The sequence below is a fragment of the Furipterus horrens genome, unplaced genomic scaffold (assembly GCF_987537825.1).
Source record: "Furipterus horrens unplaced genomic scaffold, mFurHor1.1.pri manual_scaffold_1, whole genome shotgun sequence".
Lineage (NCBI taxonomy): Eukaryota > Metazoa > Chordata > Mammalia > Chiroptera > Furipteridae > Furipterus > Furipterus horrens.
In genome coordinates, this window is record NW_028327171.1 from 208285228 (window position 1) to 208291227 (window position 6000).

At 52.9% G+C, this 6000-nt stretch overlaps 1 protein-coding gene across 1 annotated transcript in view; it reads right to left on the bottom strand.

The window, feature by feature from the left end:
• SERPINE2 (serpin family E member 2) overlaps nt 1-4756 on the bottom strand; it is a 58406-nt gene extending 53650 nt beyond the window's left edge. The window contains exon 1 of the mRNA XM_090284658.1: nt 4640-4756. The gene's annotated coding sequence lies outside the window, so the exon portion shown is untranslated. The remainder of the gene's footprint in view (nt 1-4639) is intronic.
• Between the last annotated feature and the right edge of the window lie 1244 nt (nt 4757-6000).

The window sequence follows — 6000 nt, forward strand, 5'->3', positions numbered from 1 at the left end:
AGTAATGTTCAATCTCAGAAGACATGGTTGATTAAAGTTTGTTGTTTTTTTGTTTGTTTGTTTAATGTGAAGATACACAGGGTGGGGCAAGAGTAGGTTTAGAGATGTGAGTACACAAAACAGAGATCATAAAGCCATTGTAATAATCATAACCTGACTCTCTTTTTCCATATGAACAATTGCAAACCTACTGAAGCTCACCCCTGTATAATAACTGCAGAAGTACCAGAACTTGGGGTGGAGATCTGTGGGAGAACTCCCCTTCAAGCCTGAAAAGCAAACACTCTTTCATGAACATACAGCGAATTTATAACAAAAAGGAATATACGTAGTTTAGTTCAGACATCCATTAAACACCTTTGGTTCATGCACCACTATGGGTGCAAATGAAGCTAAATCCAGGCATGGGTGCACAGCACTTAGTCTGGCGGGTAAGGCATGTTGCTATGACACAGTCACTGCCATCAGAGGCATCCACAGGGTAGCGGGGATGTGTATGTGCACACGCGACTCATCTGCCACGGAGGGTTGGGGGTAGCGCTTTTCAGGAAGGACTTTTGGGAATAGGTGATACAGGACCTGAGTCTTGAAAAAGGGGGAAGTTACCCAGAAAATGCAGACAGAAGATGGAGAAAAAGAATTCTAGGCAGAGGTTGAATAGTGGCAAAGGCAAGGAGGGTGTGAGGAGTCTGCAGGAAGTTCAGTTTTCCAAGAAAATGAAGTTTGGGGAAGGGCACGAGGCAGGGAGGTGGGAAGAGGCTGGAGAAAACACAGACTTGGTCAGGCCATGGCAAATGGCCGGCAGCCTGGGGTGTCGCTGTGGGGGAAGTGGAGCACTGTGGAACATGCCCTGGCTGAGTGCGGACGAGTTCTGGGCCAGGAGTGTCCAAAGGCCACTGAGTGACTCTGGGACTGTGTGTTCAGCGGGGCCCACCCCATTCTCAAGGCTGAGCGCTCCCGGGGCAGCTGGCACCTCCATGTTTAGTTCCCCCACTTCCTCCCAGGGAGGCCGTGAGAACGTGGGCAGGTGACGAGGTCTATGAAATGGTGTGTAAACAGCAGAGACTGCATCTTGACAGGGGAGATGTAACACTAGATTTCTGTATTGATTACCGCCCTTACAGAAACGTGGGTTTGACACCATAGAAAGGGGACAGAGAGCTCACCTTTCAGTCAAACACCTAACCTGTGATACCACACAACCACCCCTTCAGAGTCAGGGCTTGTCCCAGAGATGAGAGGGAGGCACTGCGCTATATCAGGAGGGACACAAGCAGATTTGGGTTTGAGGGACAGGAGGAAAATCATCCCAAAAGCAGCATGGAGGACGGTTGAAAGGGGTGTAAAACCAGGTGCGAGAAACCAGGCAGGGAACCAGGTAGTGAGCGACAAGGGAATCACAGGCTGTCATCGTTCCCTAGCAATGGTCTCCCAGCCTGCGGTCGCTAGGTCAGAGCCCATGGGAGCCAGGAAGCTGCTGTAAGTGAGGACCGCAGGTCCAGGAGGCCCTGGAAAGTCCATGGCAGCCAAGCGTTGCCACAGGGGAACATAAGCCTCATGTTCCAGGTCTTATGACTTTTAAGAGAAGCTATAAATCCAAGTGACACGTTAATATTTCTAAATATAACTCAATGTTTGTATACTTTGTCCAGGCCAACAACACATCTGCCAGCTGTAAAAGGCACACTGGCCACCATTTGGCCATTTCTGTACTCTAAAGCAGGGCAAGGCCAGCGTTGAGGACAGCAGAGGGTCCCAGGAGTCCACGGCCTGGAGAAGCAACACGACCTGGCAGCTGTCTGAATGTGGGGACCGTGGAAGGGTCCAGCATCATCGTGAGGTTCCTGCTTTAGCACCTTGGTGAATAGTAGAGCCGTGACGAATAAATAGATAGATGGATAGATAGATAGATGGCTAAGAGGGACACATTTTGACTAAGGATGAACTGGGTCTAGGGTGGAGGAGGATAACTAAAACCAGTTTTGGACTTTCTGTAGGTTTTTTGCCTAAGGGGCATGGATAAGTCCACCAGCCTGTAGGTAACTAGCTGGAGACACCAATCTGGGACTCCCTCTGTACTTGGTGATAGTTGGAGCTGCGAGCACATGGTCATCCAAAGACTATGTAGATCAGAGGAGGAATAAGGACAGAGCCCTGCGTCACCCCAGGAAGTGCCAGGAAGGCAGAAGGAAAAGCAGGAGGAGATGACAACCAGAGAAAGAAGAAAGCAGCGAAAAGGAAGGAAAGGTCCGCATCTAATTCCACAACAAGGTCTGGAGAGCATCCATACGGTGACTCTTTCAGGAATTAGGGGGTCTGCTACTTTGGGGAGACTGTGGTCAGCTTGCGGAGAGCTCAGAAGGAGGGGATGACCGGGGAAGTGTTAACTCATTTCAGAAGCCCAGGGAGACATGGTGGTAGCTAGAGATGAGGAGAGGATGTTGGGGTAAAAAAGGTGATGGAATTTTAAAGCTACTATTAAAATAAAGAGTTCATAGAGAGACATTAGGCACCACCACAGAGAGGCCTTCTCTCTCACCTTCTCTAAGCTCCCCGCCCCAACTTAATTTTTTTTCTGTTATTCTACCCTATTTATGCTTTATCACAATGCATTTTATCAGAGCATAATTCGGTTTGCTCTTTGTTTCTTTCCAAATGAACAACAATTCAAAGAGAGGAAGGATCTTCTATATTTACCATGCGCTAATGCCTGGACGCAGTAGACGCTTAAGAAGATTTCTTGAATGACTGGGTCAATTCAGAAAAGTCTGTAGGAGGGAGATGGGGTAGGACATGGAGTGATTTCAATCGAGTGGCCCTACTTACTGGGTAGAGTGGGCCATAAAGTCACCTGCCAAAAAGGAAGGAGGCAGGGAAGAGACCTCTTGTGTTGAAGAAGAGTTGAAGTGGGAGTGGAAGGTTTGCTCAGAGACACTGAAATGCTGAACTTTCTTATTTCACAAGTTGAGCAACTCCAGGTGAGGGCAGGATTTGGGTGTAGAGTACTCAGTAGCTAGACGGGGCGGAGGTCACTGGACTAGAGACGGTCGAGGATTGAGAGCATCCCCCACATAGACTCTAGGATGGGAGGGGAGAAAGCCCAGGAGCCAAAGTCCATGGTGCTGTGGGAGGATAACCAGGTGGCTGAGGAAGCCACAGAGAGGAGTAGCCGGGACCTGGCTAAGTCACCATCTCATTTCCAACTCTGCCACCTCAGTCTGATTAGTTAGTACCTAATCCCCTATGTCTGGAACCGAAAATTAACATCCTTTTCAGACAGAGTCCTTTTTGTCCTTTAAAAGTTACACGAATATGTGAAGTTCATGGGAGGCAGGCATTTTTGGCATAGATTGATTTTTTTTTTTTTTAAAGACTAGAAAGTAGATGACATCTTGAGGACCTTCAATAATAGCTCTGCACTGAACAACATTTTCAAATATTATTTTAATAGAGAATCAAAACTTAAGGATTGAAAGAAACCTTAGATTTAGGCTAACACCTTCTTCGTTTGCATAGCTGAAATACTGCAAACAGCACATAATTACTGATCTAGATATGCAGGTAGCCCTGAAAGTGTCTTCGATTTTGGAAGTGCGCTTTAGATACAGACACAATACCAATGCTTACATTTCTTCCAGTTTTCTCTGTTCAACTGTTGATATAAAAATCTCCAATGTGAAAAATTATCGCGTAAATTGTTCCTGTACAGTTCAGAGAAGTTAACTGCTTCCTGGCTTGCAAGAGGAAGTCAAACCTTCAAACACCTTTTCATGTCGATGCTAAATATAAGAATGCTCTCTGCGCAGTAGTCAAAGCAAGACAGCAGCATTTGAGGTTTCTCAAGAGAGACACACGTGAAGATTGTTTTTCGTTCGCTAAAACACTAACACCTTCCACAGCATCTTCCACAATACCTAAGGCAGAGCGCTGTCTGTCTTATGTAATCGGAGCCTTCTCTCCCCAATCAGCTCGTGAACGCACGCCCAATTCCGCCCAGAATTCCTGAGTACTTTCACCTTACCTGTACAGTAGTCACAGATCAGCATCGCAATGACCATTTGTAGAAGATGATAATAGCAGAGACCTGCTCCATAGGGTTAAAACGGGTGACAGAGGCCAATTTAAAGGCTCTCCCCCAAACCACTGGTCACCTCCACCTTGCTCAGGCGGTGGGAACAATAAGTAGAGTCCGTTTGTCTTTCCCTGCAGAGCGGCGCACATGCAAAGTACGGGGTAGGGGACGCCCGCGAGTACCTGGGTACCCTCAGGTTCAGGGTTACGGGCGCCAGCTAGGATACACCGGCAGAAACCCCGCGTTCCCCAGGACGCCCAGCTGCGGGCACACCTGGGCGCCCCAGCAGCGCGGCCCCTCCTCGCCCTGCCCGGGTCCCGGGCACAGGGGCCGGGGCGCGCACGCAGCCTTGGCCGCGGCAGCCGGAGGGCGACTGAGAAAGTTCCTCCGCCTCGACGTCGCCGCCCCCGGGCCCCACTGGCCCCGCAGCCTCCCGGCCGAGCGAAAGGTCGCGGCGGGGAGCCGGCGGCGCGCGAGGGACTGTCCCCGGGGCAGATGGCAGCGGCAGCTGCTCCCCTCCCGGCCCCGGACGCCCGGGATCGACCGGGACGCGCAGCCCGTACTCACCGCCCCTCGCTCGGGATCCTCAGTTGGCGGCCGCAGAGGGCAGCGCGGCGCGAGCCGAAGCCGGGTGGCGGCGGGGCGGGGAGTCGGAGGCCGGAGAGCGGCGGCGGCAGCAGCAAGGAGGAGGGTCAGAGAAGGAAGAGGCGGTGGCGTCTGCACACTCCTCGTAGCCGGAGCAGCCCGTGCGCCCCAGAGCGCTAGCCAGTGGCCGCCTCGGCGGGGGCTTTATCGCCGCCCGCCAGGCCCCCGCCCCTTCCTGCCGCCCCCGCCCCGCCCCGCCCCGCCTTCCCGCCGCCTCCTTTGTGTGCCAGCGGGCCGCAGAGTCCCCGCGCCCGCACACCCGGGCGCCCCCACTCTGGACGCCACAGGGCGGATTCCACCCCCAAGGGGTCCCAGTCGTGGGGCTGCGCCCAGAAATCTCCGGGAGACGCGGCGACCCCGAGGTGCGGCGCCGGCCAGGGCCAAGCTGCACGTGGGTCGCCGGGATCGGGGTGTGGGTGGGAGGAGGAGGGACCCAAGGGCTCGCGGCGCGTCCCTGGGACAGAGCGCAAGTCCTCTTGGCTGTCCCCTGGGAGAGACAGGGTAGCGCCCCGGGACAGTGCCCATCGATACCGGTGATGGAGGTAACGGTGCCAGATCGCCCCTCGAGGTGCTTCGCAGGGCGCCCCAGAGCTGACTTCGGCCACGGGGATAGAGGAACGTCAGCTGGTCGCTTTAGGCGGAAGGCGGGCTAGGGAATTCAGAAAACTGGATTTCTGGCTGCGGTGCATAAGGAACCCGCCGAGTGCTGGGAATCCAGCCCTTTCCTACCGGTAACTACAGCCGAGGGGACTGAACCTTGTGCGCAACGGCGAGGCGCAGACCCCTGGGGCCGGCGGCAAATTACCGTCCGGATTCCAGATATAATACCCACATCTCCCGTATTCAGCCCTCCTTTGCGTCAACTTAGGTTTTGTGGGGACCCAACTTAATGACATCATTTATGTTGTCCTTCGTGCAGAACCCTCGCCGGCAGGCCCAGGGCCACAGCTGGAAGGAAGAGACGCGGTAAATCTCCTAAAACACAGCCTTGAATTGAGGCTGCATCCGCTGATGGGAGCAACTTGGAATCTGCAAGTGGCGCGTGGGCGACCAGGCTAGACGGTGTGTGCCAGTGTTGGGGTGAGAAAGTCGCTTTTACGCGTAAAATCCGGACTAGCCTAAGGGTATTCACAGCCTCTCTCAAAGCTATGGGAGGTTCGGTCCATAAATAAAAAGGAAACAGTCCACACAAAGAAAATGCGTTTCATTATTTACAGACACACCAGGATTTAAATCCTTTTTCCCTGTTGTTCCCTCCGCCTGAAATGTCACACCACCACCAG